General features: G+C 43.5%; 1 protein-coding gene across 11 annotated transcripts in view; it reads left to right on the top strand.

Moving 5' to 3' along the window:
• LPP (LIM domain containing preferred translocation partner in lipoma) overlaps positions 1-20,055 on the top strand; it is a 326,612-nt gene that overhangs the window by 68,861 nt on the left and 237,696 nt on the right. For 9 of the 11 annotated variants that reach the window (XM_021536843.2, XM_021536840.2, XM_021536844.2 and 6 more), the window contains one exon: positions 1,808-1,906. The exons of 1 other annotated variant lie outside the window; for it this stretch is intronic. The gene's annotated coding sequence lies outside the window, so the exon portion shown is untranslated. The remainder of the gene's footprint in view (positions 1-1,807; positions 1,907-20,055) is intronic. One more of the 11 variants, XM_077785685.1, reaches the window with a different exon arrangement.

The raw sequence follows: 20,055 nt of genomic DNA, 5'->3' as shown, positions 1-20,055 counted from the left end.
ACTGACTGACTCACCAAATAATTAACAGGAGGAGGACTCAATCTCTGAAACTTTTGAACACCTCTTTTCATTTTCTTGAATAAGCCAGCACTCTGGCCAGGATCCAATTTGTGTAATTACATTTGACCTGACTTAATCCCTTGGCAGTTTCAATTGCATGTGGTAGTTGTCTTGGCTCCCTGTCCTGGGCTGCCATTCAATGCTACTCCATGGTTTTCAACAGCTGTCGTAATTCAGATGTACAAATGGGTGTATTTTCTTGGTGAAAGCATTCCTCATATCTCTATCCCTTGCTAAACATCCTTATCTCACTAGTATTTTGGGAGGTAATGTGTCTGATGCTGCAGATGATCTGCTGAAGTCCTTGGAACTACTTTCACCCTTAAAGGTGGGCATGCATTTAAAGTCTTTTATCAGTTGTCCAACATACATTTTGAGATTACTTTGAGTTTTTCACCTTCAGGCATTTATTGCTCGATCTCCTCAGCTACTCTGTAGTGTTTTAGGGATGTTATTGGTGCAGGTATTCCTCTTTAGCCTTGGAAACAGCACTTCTGCTATCCAATCAGTGCTAAACAGGAGTGTGTCACCTTCCTGTGCTGACAGCAGTTGGGCTGGCTGGCTGTAAGTGTTGGCATTGCTAAGAGTGCAAGTGATGAAGGAAAGCAAAATCCCAGGGCAGCTGGGTAGGATTACAAAGGATGAAGAAAACCATCCCAAGCAGAAACTTGGAGATGGACAAAATGCAGTAGCCAAACGTACAGTCAGATGGATGATCCATGCAAAAGACAAGACACTGAGTTCTTGCATTGGTACATCCTTAGATGTGCAACAAACATCTTGTTTTCACAGCAAGTGACAAATTGAGTGTTTCTTGGCTTCAGCCATCGGAAAAGACGTATTTGTTACAAAGCCACTTGATCCTTTGGAGGCAGGAGTAGCTCCTTCTGAGCAGAGGCAGGAATTTAGATGAGATGGGGTGCAAAAGGTGATCTACTGGTGAAAGGTGCTGTTGTTGCAAATTGTCTGCTACCATCTAATTGTGAGTGCTACCATCTAACTCTCTGTTTTTCTGAGAGCCTCCATAAGTAGGATGGCAAATGTGTCATTGCTGCTCTCCCTTGTTGCCTGTTATCTTTCATGAAATTTGGGATGTTTTTGTCATTCAGATCTCTCTTCTGTGTTTCTGAGCACTGTTCATGTAGATAATTTCTTTACCTTTCTACGTTGTCACCAAACACTTGGATTTGTGAGAGATTTTGTTTTGCTAGGTAGAACATCCTGGAGATCAGGAGGTGAGGAGTATGTTGTGAATAAAAAAACATTCATCAGACCTGACTTTTGCCCTCTGGGTCTATTCCATAATTACACACATTTAAATCCCAGAGTGGACTGGAAATCTTGCCTGTGTTGGTTTCAGTGACACTGTAAATAAAGTCACCAATGGTAACATTAAAATTTGTCCCCTGTCACAGGGCTTAAAGGTTTGGAGTCAGAGCCATCTGATTTTGACATGTGCTGGGTATTGCTTATACCTTGGCAGAGCTTTCTGCCAAGTCCATGAACACTTTGTTTCCTAGAGCACAAATTTATCAAACTCTTATGGTGGTTGTCAGAGAAAATGTGGCCAACTGAGTGGTGGTGCATGATGTATCTACAGTCAGTGATGCTGCTTTTGAAGATCTGTTTGCATGCTAAATAATGGAGTGCAGAAAATTGCACTTCAGAGTTGCTGGCTTTTCCTTTACTCCTGGACTGGACTCTGCCTGCCATCCTGAAGACAAATCTTTTATTTTTCTTGTTTCAGAGTACTTTGTAGCTGTGTGTGTCTGAATGCATCAGCCTTTGGAGGTGAGCGTCTTCCCTTGAAACAGCCTCGTGATATCCAGGTGCCTTCTCTCTTGGGGTAAGGAAAGACATACACATGCAGAGATTGACAATGTGCTGTGAGCAGAAGCAGAATGGGCAAAGAGAGGACAAGCAGCACTGCCTCAACCTGTAAATTTTGGAAATGGTGAACTTGTCATGGAGGGAGGGAATAAACAAAATCTGTCCACTGTAAATAAAACAAATGATAAACTTAAATTGCAGCAAGGAAATTTAGCTGAGGTATCAGTGAATGATGCACAGTAAGGATAGCTGAGTGCTGGAGTGGATCCCAGGACATCAGGCAGTTTCAGTCATGGAAAGGTTTAAGAACAAGTTGGAAGAGCAATAGAAGATGTGCTTTTAGGAGAACCAATTCTTCATGTGGTAGAAAAATAGACTAGGTGACTTCTGGAGAGTTGCACTAACCCACTGATAATTAGAAATGAGAATGTGTGAAATTCTTATCTTAACAACCTTATTCAAAGCTGATAAGGTAAAAGGCAAAGCTGGGTGTATCAATGCAGAATGAGCTGCATGGTTTAGGTGAAGAATTGATGCAGCACCAATTAATGCTGGTGCTCAGTGTCTTTGTTACGTGAGTGGTGATGTTGTTGTGGAGGGATGTATAAACTCAGGGGAAAGAAGAGGTTTAATCCTCTGTTGTTGGCATGTAGTGTAAACTTGTGGTAAAAACAGGAAGTTGAATCCGTTCTGGTTCCTCTGTAGTAAGTTTCTGGAAGTTTGGGTCACTTCCATGATCCATGTAAGGGATTTACTCTCAGGGGTGTAATCTCATCTGTTCAATTGTGACATGAGAACACAATGCTACAAATATACATACACTGAGAAAACCACAAATATCGTTTGGAACACAGAGAGAGGAACCAAGTGATTACTTTCCCTCTCTTTTTCCAGGGCTGATGAAGTAGAGGAGAGTTTAATTTTTCTTTTCTTGCTCTTCTGTTCATGTTCTCTATTGTGTTTCTTTGTCTTGTCTTGACAGCAAACACAGCAGGCTTTTCCTGAATTTAAAACTGCTGGCTCACCAGCTAGGTCTTGAAATTGTGTCCTGAAGATGTCTGCTCCTTTAGTTCCCTTGCTTCTTCCTTCATCCCTTCCCTGGGAGTTGCTGATGACAAATGGAGCCTGGTCTCAGGCACCCTCCAAGCCGTTGTATAACAAGAGGGGTGTTCAGGTGCTTTGTCTTCCTTGGTCCAGTGAAGAAGATCAGTGAGATACCTTCTTATCTTGCAGGACATCTGGAATTCAATGGGAAGTTCTTCAACCCCTTGTTGGACTTAGATTTCTTTAAAATTTACATTTCATCCATAATGTCAGCAAGCACTGGTGTCTGCCCTGGCATTACACCATTGTCTGATTGTTCCTTATCATCTCCTGTTTAGCAGAGATAAGCTGTTGTGTCTCAGGGGTATGAGGACATGGAAGAAACTTGCAAATAGCTCTAAGAAGTGCAGATGGTGTCAAGAAGAAAATAAGGGATGCCTTTCTGAAGTCACCTTTGTACCTGTTTTTTAAATTTTTTTCTCTTTTATTTTTTCTTCCTCTTGAGCTTTTCAATTCCTGCAACCATCTGCTCAAATCTTGAAAGCAAAATGTGTTCGTGGAAAGATGCAATTTACTGTGTTTCCCCCATGATCTCTTGATCTCAATCAATCAAGTAAATCCAAGACCTTGCAATTCACCTTGTGCAAGGACGGTTAATAAGTTGAGGGGTTGTGCCAATGGTAGTGATGGTTTCCCAGCCTTGTGCTTTTTTTTTTAATTTTTATTCTTTTTTATGGTTCTGACCTTTTGAACTGGTCAGGGTAAGATTATTTGCAAAGAATAGTCCATAAATATGCCTGTCAGGACTGGACTTAACATTTGAGCATTGCTGCTTAGCAAAAAAAAGCAATATGCCAAAGTTCAATTTAGATTTCCCTGCAGGGTTGAAAATAATGACAAGACTCACTTGGCAGAGATGAGTCCTGCCACCTCTATGGGAGTGGCTGCTGTGTGGTCCTGCAGCACTTTGTAGCTGTGTGCCTAGTTCAGTTGTCTGTTTCTGAAATTTGGTGTCTGGCATCTCGTGCTGGGGCTTGTTTGGGGTGGAGGAGCCTTGGATGCATCTCCTGGCTCTTTGAGGTGCCAGCTCAGTCAATTGGTAGTTTCCCTTGATTTAGCAACTGATTTTTTTTTCCAAGTTCTGTGCTCCTTGCAATGCAAATGAGGGTTTGTGGAGCTGCTGTAAGCTCTGTCCTGCAAAGCCACCCTGTTCCCATCTTTGTGCTGCATCCTTGCCCTCAGTGCAACCAGCGTGGGTTGCAAGTGTGGCTGCAGAGAGCCCAGAGAGTCCTGTGGTGAGTTTTATTTGGTGAGTTATGTCCTGTGGGTTACATGCTGTGATCTCTGAGCCCTTTGGGAATCCCAGATTTCAGTGGAAAGCCATCTGGCTTTTCCTTGCTGTGACTATTCATGAAAACAGTTCCTAGATATCGCCCACCTAATGTTTGCCACCATGGAAGCGTGCATCATTGAGTGATAAGAATCTTGCTTTGCAGTCAGGAAATATCTGGGTGGTTATTGATGTTTCTGCTGTCCAGTAAATAGAATTGACTCCTGTGGGTCAATGAGAGCAACATGAGGACTGAAGCTGGAAACCAGCAGCTACTATTTAGGCATTAACCTGCACCACTTGAAAGCTACACAGTCCGTTATGTCCAAATGGTCTCTTTAGAGCCTGGTCATGAATGTAAGTATAGTTTCTCTGAAGCATGTGGCTCTTCTGAGTTCATTTTTTCTTCCTTCTGGAGATGAGAAAGCCAAGGTGCTGAAGACCACTTGAATTTTATTCACAGGAAGTTCATGGCTCTGGAGCCCTGAGGCTGGGTCTGAAACCCATGGATTTGGCCAAAAATCCCCAACAAAAAGCTTATATGTGGTGAAAAAAACTATGCCATCAGCTGAGAAAGCAATTCCCAGTAGACTGGGACTTGGTGGTGAAATAAAGGTGCAAAAAACAGTGCAGCTTGTGGAAAGTCACAGAGCACCTCCATGCCAGACCCCTGTGAGAGCTCAGCAGCTCTTGGTCCAAATCAGCTGTGCTGTAACTTGTGGTGGAATTGATGGGTCTGGTTCTCTGTCAACACTGACTGAAAAGTTTTAGAACAAATAAATAAATTTATCTTTAGGACCATCTTAAAATCCGGAAGTAATTTCTCCAGCACCTGTAAATAACTGAACATAAAAGGAGAGGATATGGGGAAAATAGGTAAGAGGGTGGCAGAGCAGAGCCTTTGTCTTGTGCCACACCCTCACAAGTCTGGTGGCCATGTTGAGAGTTGGGGACAGCTGTCCCCATCCCCACAGCTGCCATCCTCCAGGTGGCAAAGAAAAAGCCCTGCAATGTGCAGGAGTTCTGCATGTCCCAGAAGGCAACACTCTCCTTTCTTATTCCAAAAGGGACTGGCAATTAGCAGCAGGGGTAATAACCACCTGGAATTAAAGTCTGTGGAAGCATGAGAAATAGTAGGGTATATTTGGAAGTATCTATTGCATATATATATTCCTCTTAAGAGAAACATGTTGGAGGTGCCATATCCATAAATACTAATAAGGCTGTTTGATTCCAATTTTCAGGTAAGATTAACATTTTATTGAGTATTATATCTGTCACATTCAATGCTTTAGTGTACCATCCTCTCAGGCTTATTAGCATAATTGCAGTGCTTAAGCAACAATAAAAAATTCAACAGTAAAATAGCGGTTAGCACAGGCAATTTGTTATCAAAAGCTTTTACTTAAGGACAGCTTTTGAGCATATTTATTATCCAGTTAGGGCTATACATTATTTTTATTTAGAAAAAACAAGAGGGAAGCAATGTAGGAATGCCTTTTCTCTTTTGGTGTCTCAATCAGAAGGCCTGAAAATTGGTCACTGCCTTTTTCTTAAAATCACCCAGCAAATTCCCTTGGAGTGGGGAGGCAAGATAACAAAACAGACTCTGGTCTGGAGCAGAGCTGTGACGTTAATAACTCAGCAGAACAATTCCAGTATTCTGATGCCAACTGGAGTGCCCTTTTAAAATTCCCTTGTTGCATCCTGGGCTCTGCAGATACTGTCCTTTGTCTGTGGCTGATGGCACTGTCCCTGGGGCACTGCAAGGGTAGGGGTGGCCCGGGCTCACACCCCAGAGGTGGCTGCAGCCCAAAATGCAGTGCAGCTGTTGGGGTGATGCTCCCATAGATGAGGGGAGGGACTGGACAGGACCTGCAGGAAAACTGACTGTGATATCAGTGCTGGTTGTCTCTGAGGCTGGAGCAGAGGAGCATGGCCTGTCTGTGACAGTGGTGTACATCCCTCCTCCTTTCTTTTCTCACCTTGAGGACTCTTAGGGGAACAGTCCTTTTGCTGAAAAGGTATAGTGTAGATGTGAATGCACCTGTTTGTGTGCCAGCACTTGCACATGCATGTACAAAATCTCAGCAAGATTTTGTGTGTTTAAATTTTCAGCATATTTTCTGTTTGTACTTAAAATACAAAGTTGTAGCTCATAAATGAAGAAGTAAATAAGTTTTAAGCAACTCAAGAAGCCCTTAGTCTAGAAGGTCTATCAAGAAAAGCACATAGAATTGTCAGAGGAAGATTGCTGCTGTGATTGTTTGTGATTCCTTTGCTGGTAGAGGCTTTTTACAGATCCTCCCTTGCTTGTGTTTGCTCTTCCAACATCCTTCAGCCTTTGCTTGAATTGTTGTCCGTGTTCCTGAGATCTCTGCTCACTTTCAGCATCCTCCCTGTCACTGCAACCTTGGTGCCTCTGCTCTCATGTGTTTTCCTCATTTCCTCCCTTGTTCTGGGAGACCTCCTTTGCCTTGTGCAGCTCTTTCAGAGGTCACTCTTCCATCTTCTTGATGGATGACTTAGGTGTGGGCCTGTTGCTGTGTCATTTTGGTGGTACCCAAAGCCCAGGGTGAGGATCTGCTACAGCCCTGGTGATGCCTTGATGGGGCTCACAGTCTGGATAAGAAAGATGGGTAAACTTGTCTGGTTTTTGCTCCCATTTTGACTGGTGTTTGAGCTCACTGTGAGGAGAAGTGAAGGCAGCGCTGCTGCCCCAGGGAAGAAGCTTGTGTTCATAGTGAAACAGGATGTGCAAGCAGGTTGTAGGAATTGGGAAGGGAGCACATGGAGACAGGTGAAACTAAATTGGGCACATATTAGAGAAGTGATGTGCTTGTGGGGTCCTCTTCACAAACACCCTCTTCTGCGAATGTGTGAAATTTGAAAGGAGCTGGTTGTTTCAGATCCCCTTTTCTTCTTTTTTTTTTTTTTTTTTTTTTTAAAGAGGTAAAAAACCCAATGTTATAATGTTATTCAGAGATAAGTTTTATGTTTCAGATTCTGGGGTAGTTGTGAGTCTTTTGTTAGTACACAGCTCACTCTCATGAAACTGCCCAGCACTGCATGGTGTTTAGACTTTCTGTCAACAGAGAACTTGGTGATGCTCCTGAGTCTGGGTATACACAGAAAGTGATTGTGGAGAGCTAAACTTTGTGGGAACTTTGCTCTTGGTGGAAATTTGCCTGTGATTTGAATTGCAGTTGAAATACATGCTCTCTGCCTCCATGATCACCTCTAGGAATGGAGACTTGTTGCTGCTGTGTTAGGAACAAGCAGGTTCCTTCACAGCCCTTCAGCTCCCCATTATTGCCTCTTCTGGCTCAGCTCATCTGGCTTTAGTAGCCCCCAAGGCACCTGAGCATCTCCTGCTTGTATTTGGCCTTGTAGCTGGGCAGTGCTGAGCATCTTCTGATACAGCTAGGGAAGCACACTTCTAGCTCTGTGCACAGCCAGGGGGTTCCACATCCATGGAAGGAGTTGAGGAACCAGGGAGGTGTTTTCTCGGCGTGTGGACATGGCTGAGGGCACTTCTGTGTGGCTTCTACCTGAGATCTATAATCATCCAACATTTCAGGCAGAAAGGGTCATGCAGGTCTTTTTCTCCTGGCTCAAAGCAAGGTTGGGTTTAAGGTGGGATGGGGCTGCTCAGAGCTTGTCAGGGCCGTGGTGGCCTGCTGTGGCCATGGGGGATGATGACAGTGTATGCCTTAGTAACAGAAAAATACTTTATGGAGGGCTCTGTAGGCTGCACTCTGGTGTCAGGGTAATGGAGCAGTGACTTTCCTGTGAGAGGGTCTGTGTGAAGGGTTGAGAGACAGAGTCTGAGCATTGACACAGTGATTCCTACATTAATTTCTCCTTGTGAAGTGGAGAATACCACGCCCAGCTCTGCTGGGATCTGGCTACCACCTCGGCTGCTGGTGACACTGCACAGCTCTCCTCACTGCAGATGGGGAGGGATGCTGGCAGGACAGGGTCTGTGGCTGGAGACCAGTCCACATGTAAACATGTCCTCCCCGAGGAGGAAAGTGCCTACATGCTTCTTGTGGGGAAAAATATGGCTGAAAGAATTTAGCAGTGATAAATGTCATAAAAAGTACTTATGCTGGAATTTGTAAAGCCTGGAACATCTGTTCTCAACAGTGCTTTGATCACGTTGTGAGGCTTTTAAAATGATACTTCCATGAATTAAGTGAGATCCTTATGGCTGCAGGATTCCTACCAGTGCCCTTTTTTTCATGGAGCAAAAAGGCAAATTTCACAGGGAACATTACATGACTTGAAACACATATTTTAATGGTTAGTATCAACCAAACAATGTTTTATTAGGTGCTAGAAAAATGTTCCAGTTCCATACCCCAGGAAGCAAAGCACTCCCATTTACTTTTTTAGCTTATGGGAGCTGTACTTTGAAAAAAAAATTTAAAAAATCAAGAATTCATTGCTTGTATGTTACTGTATTCAAAACCAAACCAAACATGGTGAAATGAGCTTAAACAGTTTGAAGCTGTTGTCAGAAAAGGTCCTTTTTGGGTTTTGTTTCCAGGCAGAGCTGCAGACGAGGCAGAGGATCTGTGTTTCCTGAGGGACCCACAGCAAAGAATGGCGATTATTTCACTTTCCTTAGTGCACTGCCTTGGATTGAGCAGCTTTTGGTCATTCACTTTTTTCTGAGGACTTGTGCTTTCCCCATTCCTGGTGGTTTAGCAGGCTTCTGGCTCTTGCCCTTCCAGCAGCTGGGTATTTGGGGCTGAAATGTTGTGGTGCCAAATGACTTTTGTGATCTAAGGAGTGGGGTGCCCTCATGGCAGTTCTTTGCAGTGTCACACACCTGGCAGGAGGATTTCTGCTCCTCTGCCTTCCTGCTACAAGTAGGGAAAAGAATATCTCCTGGGCTGTTTGCAAAACAGCCTGTAGGATGTGGGGGGCACCAGGAAGGAGGAAGAACCTAAAGAGGAGATGTGGAGCAAGGGTTGGTCTCCTCCTGTGTGTTTGTACTTGAGAAATCCTTTCCTGCTGCTGCAGCCAGCAAGTCTGGCAGTTCCCAGTGGGATTCTGGGCAAGGCTTCTTGCTCCCATCTCCCTTTCCCTCCCTGGGATGAATGAATGGACTTGTGTGTGACCCCACAGCTCTACCCAGCAATCAGAAGCCTGGGAAACTTAATTGTTTCTTCATTTAAAGACTGTTCAAACTGTGAATGGAGGAAAAGTTATGGTCAGAAACAGCAGAGACGGAATATGGATGGGGTTTCTAGTAAGGTGCTGGGTGTCAGGGGTTAATTTGTGAAAATGAAATGGTTTAATTCCTCCAGCACCCAACAGGTGAACAGGCGACTTATTGCTGTGACATATCCATTTATAGCAGTTTTCCTTTGCTAACACCTGTGACTCAGTTCTGTTACATACTTATGCTGTCTGTTAATTATTTACCAGTGATTTACAAGTACAGAGTGCAAATAAAATGCTTTCATGCAGGAGACTGCCGTGTACACCCAGGATTCTTGGGAATTAGGGCACTGTACTATTGTGTACAATCCCATCAACATCCCTGGAGTTCTGATGGAGGAGTCCTTGTGAACTGATGAAGGGCAGACCCTTGCCTTCCAGAACTGGCACTCAGAGGGGCTGTGGTGTTAGTGAAGGGCTTACTACACACAGGGCTGTGGTATATGAGGGGAATCTCTGTGCTTTGCTTCCTTTCAGATTGATTTTTGCCATTTTAAATTACTTTCTTCCCCCTTGACAAAGGCTCATTCTTCTTCATAAGTGATGGGAGCAGCAAACTGTTTTGTAAAAAACCTCACAGCATGATGGGCTTTTTTTTTTAAAGAATAAAATAGTATAAAAGTCAAATAGCAGATAGAGTTCTGACTCAGCTCATAACTTATGATTCTATGCTATTTCTGTAACATTTTTAGCTTATGACCAAATTTTTCTAGTATTAGGACATTGCCATAGAAAGTGTGTCAGTCCCTGGCTGCCAGAACCTGTCACTGTACAGAATATATACACTTCCAAGCAAGTGTGCACTAGCAGGCCAGTGAATTGTCTTTTGTGGTTTCAAATTGCTGAAAGGTTTTTTTGTTTGTTTGTTTCTTTCCTTGTTTGTTTTTGGTTGTTTTTGTTGATTCACTTAGCAAACAGAGTTGCGCAGAACAACATAGCTGCTTTTTATTTCTCACACAGTCGGGCACTGAGCTCCCATCCCCAGCTGTGCCTCGTGCAACTACAGTTGCTTTGCTGGTAGATTTTTCAGCCAGTGCAAACTGCTGTAAGTCAATTCAAGCTGTATCAACTGCATGGATCTTTTGGAAGTTGAGGATCTGGTCATACAGCTCATGGTTTTGGTGAGGAGGAAGTTTCAGAGATGGTTGTCCCATTCTAGGCAGGCAAGAAAGTATGTGCAAAGTTTCTCTAACCTCAGGGAAGGCGTGTGAGGACAAATAAGCATCTGTGTTGCAGAGAATGTGATTACTGAAGAAATGCAAAGTTTACGAGTAGGATTTTTTTTTTGTAAGTTATGATCTGCTGTGGTTTCAGGCACTAAAGGACACTTAAAATAATGAAACTCCAGCCAGTCCAGCCACACATGCATGACACACAGCAGCAAAGTCATCCTTGTGCTTAGCACTGCTGATCAGCTCACTAATGCAACATCTGCTCGGGGATTTTGCATTTAATTTTTGTCTGGATAATAAAGAGGAATGCAGGGCTAATGATCTGTGTCCTGTTTCCCTTCAAAGTGCCTTATTTACTCTTTGTGGCTGCTTTTCTTGGTTCTTTGCAGCAGCCCTAAAATGTCAACTGACCTGAAGAAATTGACAATGGATGCCTAAAAAAATCCAAAAGAAAAGCGAGGAAGGATGTTGCTTTCTAGCTTTTCATGTGAGCACCTTGTAATCAGACTCCCTTTGATTAAGTAACCAGCAAAGCCTATTCATGTGTACTCCAATTAAAATTTAATGAAGCAAGAGGATGTATTTGTATATGCTGACTAATGCAGGAGGAATAGATTCCTGTAACTCTGCTCTGCAAGCCCTTTCCTTTGCCATCAGGGCTGGATTTACTAGAAAGCTCCTCAGCAGCTGTGGACCTCCCCTGGCATGAGCAATCCTCACAAATCTGTGTTCTTGTGCTCACAGCAAGAGGTGAGGATGTCCTGAATGTGGAAGAACACAGCTCTTTTGTAGGGCACAGCCTTATCAATGAAGCCCAGATTGGCTAATTGCAAGAGAGTGAGGTAGGGCTTCTGCTCTAATGTACTCCATTGGAAAAGATCAGGGAATTGCTGAATGTGTGTACTGTATCTGTTCTGATATCAGCTGGATGAGTGGAGCAGCACGTATCAAGAAGGGAAGCCCTGTGCATTGTGATTTTTAAGCAGGAAACTGATGTTCAAGAGGAGTCTGCACGACAGCTCAGCTGGTGTCAGAAAACAGCCAGGATTTTAGTGCCTCTGCCTTTGCCACAGGTTTATTAGGCAGTTGCTTTGGTGCCTGTGCTCCCAAAGGGATATGGGCCTTTTTTGCAGAGCATTTTGTTTCTGGCATCACAGGGAATGTAGACTTCTGTTTGGACAGTGAAATGACCTGCCAGGAGGGGTGCAGAGGCTTGCTTAATTTTCCACTGTGTCCATCTCTTCCCATGTGATTCTGCCTCTGGGGCAGCTGCAGAACTCCTGCATCACCTTACACCTGCACCCAGGATAGAGACTGAAGAAATGATATTAAAGGACCTCACCTGCTCATGACACAGTACCCTGTGACTTCAACTTTGTGCAGGGACTGATAGCCCTCCTCTGGAGTGGAACGTGGCAATGGGGTGATGCTGCACAGCTATGTTAAATGCCATTTTTGGACAAGCAATGAAAGATCCTGCTGTATCCGCTCACAGCAATGGGCTGGGCGACAGAACGGAAATGCCATGGTGGAATTTGCCTTTGCTGCTGGCCCTTGCATGACACACAAGAGTTGCTCATCACCAGACCTTTGTTTTGCCTTAACCAGAATACAAAGCAGTGTTTCATTGGCATGGCTGGCTGTTTTCCTTCTGTCTTGACTCAGTGGCAGAACTGCAGCAAGCTTTCCAGAGACAGACTGAGACTTCCAGTTATCATCTGCTTCAACCCCACATCCGTCCTGCCAAGGCTCTCACTCGTGCTGTTGCAGTGAAGTGCTCAACAAGCCTTCAAAGGGAGATGCAGCTCTGGAGCTAAGATCTTGGCCTTCATTTTTGGCCTGGAAAGCTGCTCTTGGAACAGTAAGCATGAGATTTTTCTTGAAACCTTCTTTGTGTGCCTTTCTGAAGAAATAGCTGGAAGGAGAAGACCTGTCAGTTGAACTCTAAAAGAAAAACCTATTGGCTCTGAATACACTGGGGACATTATTTAAGGTCAGTTGATCTGTGAGAAGGCACAACTTATCTAATGCAGCCTAAGGTTAGTTATGCAACAGACAGGCTGCTCTTTGTTGTGAAGAACAACTTCAGTGTGTGCCTGTGAAAATCAAAAGTCTTGCTGAAGGCATGTTGTGTTCTGGCTGGAAGCTATTGGGTGTCCTCCTCTAGTGATTTTCCTTCTGTAGTAGATTAGCATCATGGAAAGGTTTCCAGTGGGAAAGGCACTCAGCCCTTGCAGGCTGCAGGGTGGAGCAGCCAGTAGATGTGTGCTCTGGTGGGTGCTGGTGCAGGACCCCATGCATGTGGCATTGTTTCAGACCAGCTTTTCCTTCTGTCTGTTCTCCCCTGTGCATCTCTGTGTCATAGACCAGGTCACTGTATTGTCTGGATGCTCACACAGGGCAGTACTTTAAAGAAAACACTGCATGAGCAGTGTTTTCTGACTTCTAAAGAGAGAGATGTAATAATTTGTTATTTATATTGCTTTGAAATACAACATTTGCACTGTGCTGGCTACCATGGCACTAACATCTCCTTTCTTGGAGAACCTTTCTCTCCCCATCATCTCTTATTAAACATGCTGCTCTGCCAAAGTGCCATTATGTCTCCAGAGAGACTTGGCAAACAGAAAAAAGGATATTTTTTTTTCTTTTAAAGTAGAATTGGTCTCCTGTGCCTTGTGGAGTAGGTAAGAGTGAGCAGTTCTGGGTAGGTATTTTTGGGTTTGAGTCTCTGTGTACAGTGAAAAATGCTTTATTGCTTATGCAAAGGTAAGCATAATATCCAGCAAGATTGCCTGATATGCTTGTGGATTGTCTTCTTTCTGTGCTTTTGATTTGTGTGGTATGTACAGTGAGGTTTAGCGTTTGTAGAATGAGGCTATTTTAACCAGCTTTGCACAAAAGCTGGTCCTGTGTGGTTTGTTAACTGTGCATTCCTGGGCAGAGCTGTGGGGTAGGGGAAATAATCAAATACCTTGAGGTTTTCTTTTTGGTTTTGTTTTTGGGAGGACTTTATGTGAGAGATGGAAAAATTAAACCTTAAAAGGAAACAACCAATGTGGATAGTCATAAAATGCTGTTTTTTCTCAAAGTTCAACTTTATATATAGACACCTGGATGAAACACATATTGTCTGTGGTGGAAAGGTGACGGGGTGTGACAGTGGGGGAGCAAACCGGGGTGGTTGCAGCAATCCCTGGTTTGAGTGCCTCAGACATGCAGATGCTCTGAGCTCAGTGGGAGTGTTCCCATCTCCCTTGGTGAAGCTTGGGACCAAAAGGGTTTTCCTGAGTTGCCTCTTGCTCTGAAAGCTTTTCTGTTCTTGTAAGCTCCCTTTGAAGTACACTCAGGTGCTGCAGATAATAAGAAATTTCCTCTGCTTTACAAAGATCAGACTCTGCCTTCCCCCTTCTCAGCATCCAAAATGATTAGCAGTTCCTGTGAATCCAAGCCTATGGATTTTATGAAGACCCCTGACAGCCAAGGGTGACTGTGTTCTCCCTGAGTGTTTGCTAAGTAGGTGGAAATCAATGAATGAAGGGGCACTGTGCCCGACATCTATTAATTACACTGTCCCCTTACATCTAACACACACTAGCAGAGGGTCTGAAAATCAGCCCCCTATGCCCTGTTAATTGATAGAGAAACAAATTGATACAAATGAATTGAACGGGTTCCTAAAAAAAAAAAAAAAGAAGAAAAATAAGAGAATGTTTGTTTGGTAGTCGGAATGGGAAGGAGCAGTTGCATACTCAAGTATAACATGCAGCAGTGTGAGATGTGTGAGGTACTTGGGTGAAGCAGCCCCCCTGGATGGTCCCAGCAACCCCACAGTGCCCCACACAAAATTCTTGGGGATAAAACACTTCTGCTGTTAATGCTGCATCAAGGAGGCACTATGGTACATGCCTGGGGCACTGGGCTGGGGCATAATTACTGTGTCCTTCCCTTAGATTAGCTGATTTTGGAGCTTTACTATCCTGACTTTTGCAGCACACATTCAGCTGAATATGACATCAGTGTTAAGAGCTGTGGCACTTGTGGTCACGGCCTTGGGATTCCTTATATTTACTTTCTAGGGAACTAAAATTCAAAGCAGCTTTTATGGCTGTCATGACAATACTGTCAGTTTCAAAAGAGGTGGCTAAATGTGCATTGACCTTTAACTAATAGGCCATATCCTATTTTCTGTGTGTTTCCAATTAGGAGAAGTATGCTACAAATTTTTGAAAGAAATCGTTAAAAGAGAAAAGTTACTTAACTGTAAGGCTTCTGCTTTTTTTTCCCCAAATAAAAATAGTGAATTTTTGTCTTAGTGCAGAAGGTTTCATACGACTATTATAAGCTGGGAATCAAGATTTAATAATAGCACATACCATCTGCCACCAGTGGTGGAAGAACAAGAATGAACCCTTGACTGCTGTAAGCACTTTTAATTTGCAGGTTGGAGTGAGGTCGCAAGGCTTCACATCTGTCTGTGGAGGAGAGGATGGGATTCTTGGTTACCACTGCTGATTCTCTTCCTGAGCTGTTGGGATTTTAACACTGTAAATTGCAAGTGCAACATCCTGTTCTTGCTTGGTGTGGTGTTGGGCCTTCAGAGTGAAATAAAGGACGGTGCTGACTATGTCGGGCTTGACCCAGCTCTTTCTGAAGCCAGCCAGCTGTTACCAGTAAAAGCTGGAGCAGCTCTGTGGGAAGCCCAAGATGAGTGTTTTTACATGTTTTGATGGTGGTGGGGGGTGATGGGCACATCTGGCTAAGATGAAGAGTCTCTCCCTATGCTGCTTCTTAGAGGCCACATCCCTCCTCTGTATTTTCCTGGATGTACATTGCAAAATAATTTAATATCTTTGTTCCTAAGGCTTGGGCTTATTTTCATGAGCCATGGTAAATCTTTTGCTGCCTTAGAAAAAGCAGAGCATATTTTTGCAGTTTTTAAAATGTACTTTGCCAAATAGGTATTTTTGTCAAATTGCAGCTTCCTCCAAAACATAATTCTTTATATAGAAAATGGGATTCCACCTCTCCTAGACCTTTGCTAACAGCTGTTCTGCTAGCTAAATGTCACTGAATTAAAAAGAAACAAAAGTAAGAATATGATGGATTTGGATAGATTTTAGTTGACTGTTTCAGTCCTAGGTAGAAGTAATCCTGCTCTATTCCGAATGTGGGGATATTCCGGGGGTTACTACCCTTCTATTTTACCCTGCAGGACACTGTGATGGTGCAGCATTTCTGGAAGGCTGGGATACATGTATAACATGTACATGGCTTTTGCCAGCCCAGAGAAGTGCTGGGACAGCCCTGTGGACACTGGAGAACTGAGTGTGCTGCTGGTTTTGGCAACTCAGCCTTTAGAGCTGACCTATAACAAAGTTGATGCAATGGGATAGTTTCAGGTTGGAGTGTGTAGGAAAAGGGGACCTGTGCCAGCCTTTTGAAGGTTGCTTTGATTTGTTGCTGGGCACAGTGAGGACTCCTGGGGTATTATCTGAGGATTAAGTGCAACATTAAACATTGGAGCTCGCTTGTCAAAGAAAGGGCAGGTTATCAAAATATGATTTATAACCAACAGTTTACTACTAGCTACAGTAATTAATATGGAACATGATGAGGCCCATCATTAATGTGCTTTGTTGTCTCAGCTTGCATGACTGCTGCTGGCAAAGCCAGCTTCTGAGGCTAATGAGGGACAGGGAAGAAAGAAATCTGTGCTGCTTTTAGCTGATGGTAATACCTCTCCAGGTCACACACTGTGCCGTGCACTGCATCCGATCACAAATCTCAGCCAGACGTACCTGTCCAATAAAGGCTGCTTTCCCAAATTCTTGCTTAGAGAGACAAGAATTACGGTTTGTGCCAAGGTCACTCAGAGGCAGTGACAAACCGCTAGCGTTCGATGGGGACACGGCGCACAAGCTGATCTGGAGGATGAGGAGAAATCCTGTCAGTGGTCCAAATCCTACTTAGGTTGTCGATGAGGGAAGGCCGTTAATCTCCAGTGGTGGTGATTCGTGAACTTGTCTGAGGGAGGGGAAAAACAGAAGAGGCTTTTCCAATATTTTCTCATGGCCAAGTGCCCAGATGAGGGCAATGACTGGTGCTGTGCTGCTGATGGGAATCTGTTGGCGAGGAGCTTGTGGTTTGTTTTGAGATGGGTCCCACTTCCTGATAGCCCATCTCGAGCTGCCTGAGAGCTGTGTGACTTCAGCAGAAGTTTTATTATCACGCTAGTTTCCAGAGAGATGTTTGGATCCATTCCCAGTGTTGGGTTTAGCTGCAGCAGCAGCTTGAGCTCCTTTCTGGTGTTTTGGTGAAGGGTAGGGCAGCTGATAGCTCTCTGAGGTGTGTCAAGAGTTCATGTTAAAATAAACAAACCTGTTCCCATGGTCTGTTTGCTGTGTCAAGTCCGGGTTTACCTGCTTTCCAAAGACAGATCCCACAGTGTCATCCAAATTTGAGAAATACCTGAGGCTAGAGGGATGCAGGATGCAGTCAGGTCTCCTGCATGGAGATAGAGCAGTGGGGAAACAAAGTGCTTTTGAAATTCGGTGTGCTTGAGCTCCATGGTCACCATGATCAATTGTGACTGTGATTTAGAAGAATGCTTTTTGCTTACCCCTACTTTAAATATTCTGGGTGAACAGCACTTTCTGACCTGCAGCTGCCCACAGTGGCAACACCTAGCATTGGGCACTTCTACAGCAGAGTGTATTGTACCTTAGTTTTATTGAGCATTGTCCAAATAGTTAAAAAGGATGTCCTAAAAAGTCTTGTGATAGTCCAGATTTAGCTGCTGGTATTTCCCAAGTGCATCAGGGCTGTCTGTAGGGAGTCTTACAGGTTTCAGCAGTTCTGCTTCAGCTAGAACCAGGTAAGCAGTAGTCTTATGGTCCTCTATGTTCATCTCTTCCAAACCTGTCTTTTTTGGCATATTTGGAGTTCAAATCAGATAAATTTATTTCATGTTAAGATAATATGATAAATAGTACATTTGCCAGTTTCATTTCCATGGCCTTGGTTAAAATGGTTTTGCTGTGTGCATTTAGTCATCCCTGTTGCTGACTGCAAAGGGTTGGAGGGATGTGTCTTTTGGGGGATTATATACACTCGTCATGTCCTTTTTTACAGATCTCAGCACTTGACCTCCTTACTTATCCCATAAAGGAGTCTCTTGAAAATTGATTAATCCCACCAGGATTTGTGCAGTCTGGCTGAAAGCCAAGTTCTCCCTGGGTGTGTGCAAGATGCATCAAGGAGTTTGAATATTTGTGTCCTGTCTTGCTTGAATTAATCTAAGTCAAGGCAGCTGGGTGACTGGATAGTGCAGTGTAATGCCATCATTATTAAATTAATGCTAGATAGGGCATGATGATTTTATCACCATTAACAATATTTGTATGCAAACTACGAGACTGGCCCAGAGAGATGGAGAATGGAGCATCACTGAGAAGTGGAGACTCCTTAGTGTGTGATTTAGTAGGTTCAGACTACAGAGCTGACCAAATGATTCAACACAGGGTTTAAGTCCTTGCTTCTGCTGGTTTACTTTGCTTCTTCAGAAATATTTAGTATTCTAGTTGGTTTTAGATTTTTGTTGTTGAATTGATGTTTTGACCTAGCAGCAGCAGAATTTTCTCTTTAAGACCTTCAGTATATTTGACAAAGATGCATTTCTTTGAGAGCCACAAGGAGAGCCACAGTCAAAGATTGTGGAGTAGAGCACATGGCCAGAAACAACTATCTGGAAATTAACATTTCTGGCTAAAATATCAGCGCTCTTGTCTGTTGTGGAGAGGGCCAAAATGCTATAAATGGCTTAGTTTGGTTTGATGCTAGAGACAGTAGATTACCCATCCCCAGTAATTGCAGTGTCCTTCCCATTTGGAGAGTTCTTCAGAAATTTTTGCTAGAATTAGATTCGTGCTTTGCAGAAGTGGGGGCAAATTTTAAATATTTTGAAATTTTTTGAAAATAGTAGCAATCTAATCACAACAAATAGCACAATAGTGGTTATACACAGTGGTTCAAGTGTTGCTTAAAAATCTTTACCCACTGCATGTGGTGCTTTGGGCCTGTCAGCATGAATTTCAATGGAATTCTAGTTGCTTTTCCAAACATAAAAATAGTCCTTTTCCCCAAAGTAAGGTTTGTGTTTGCTGCCTCATGTGTCTGTATAGACAGACACATGCATAGGTAGACTTGGTAGCAATAGTGATGTCTTGGGTGGTTTCATGCTGTATTAATGAGGAGTGTGTTGTCAGCAAGTTTTCCAGTATTTGTTAAAGGTTTGCATGGGTAACAAAATCTTGTTGGGAAAATTGATCTAATTTTGAGATTGAGAGGTGTGAGAATAAAAGATCCTTTACTGTAAATTGTAGGTAGGTAACAACAGAAACTCGAATATTAGAAGAAACTGGGTATCGCACAAACCACACACTTTCACATCACTAAAACAAGAGCTGTGCTCACACAGAAACATGAACCTCTTTGCAAACCGCAGAAAGTAAAAGGGAGCTCTCCTGTTTCATTATTGATCTAATTGCTCTTTTCTTGATATGAGAAACAATATGAAATGCTCTTGAATATTCCAGTATGCACAGAAACAGACCATTACTTTTGGAAACTTTTAAAGGCATAGCACATAGTGGTAAATAGCAAGGTAATTTATTTCTGAGAGTCACAACTGCCTACCTAATGTCACCTAATTGTTCTACTGGAACTGAATATGTTATAGCTTTGATGAGAACTTTCCACTTGGGAGTGATATTAAATGCAGGGAGCCCGGCCCATATTTTCATATGATTAAATCAGTTTTGAAAGATCTGTTGGTACGATCCTTTTAAGTAAGTCCTGTTTCAAGAAAAGGTCCTTTTTTTGGGGTACTTCAGTGCTAGAGTGCTTTAAAGCTCCCTTCTCACCCAAACTCCTCTGCAGTTCTTTGTGGTCGTTGCCTTTATCTATAATCTCTTTCCTTTGGTTTACAATCCCATTTAAGACCAAGTTTCCTGAGTAACCTGAAAGCTTGGGCCTGTGGGACTTGTGCAAAATGTGTGTGGTTAAAACCTCGCCGTGTTTGCGTGTGAGAACAAACATGCACAGGAATGAGGTTCCTGGATTGATCCAGCGAAATCTGGACGTGTTTCAAAGCTGTGAGAATCTGACAGAGCCGTGCTTTTCTGGGGGAGCTGTGAAGGTGAGCGTCACTCTGCGCTCACCTCCGTGTTTTACAACACTCTTCCATTTATCATCTCCACCAGCTCTGCTGCTCCGCCTGCTCCTGCCAGCAGTCTCACCTCCTACTCTCCTGCCAGGCTGAGCAGATTCTGGATTCTGCTGGCTACAGGCAGTGCCAGCTCCCTGACAGAGCCCTTCTCGAGGCTG

The sequence above is a fragment of the Lonchura striata genome, chromosome 10, assembly GCF_046129695.1.
Source record: "Lonchura striata isolate bLonStr1 chromosome 10, bLonStr1.mat, whole genome shotgun sequence".
In the NCBI taxonomy this organism is placed as follows: Eukaryota; Metazoa; Chordata; class Aves; order Passeriformes; family Estrildidae; genus Lonchura; species Lonchura striata.
This window is presented reverse-complemented; position numbering and strand designations above follow the sequence as displayed.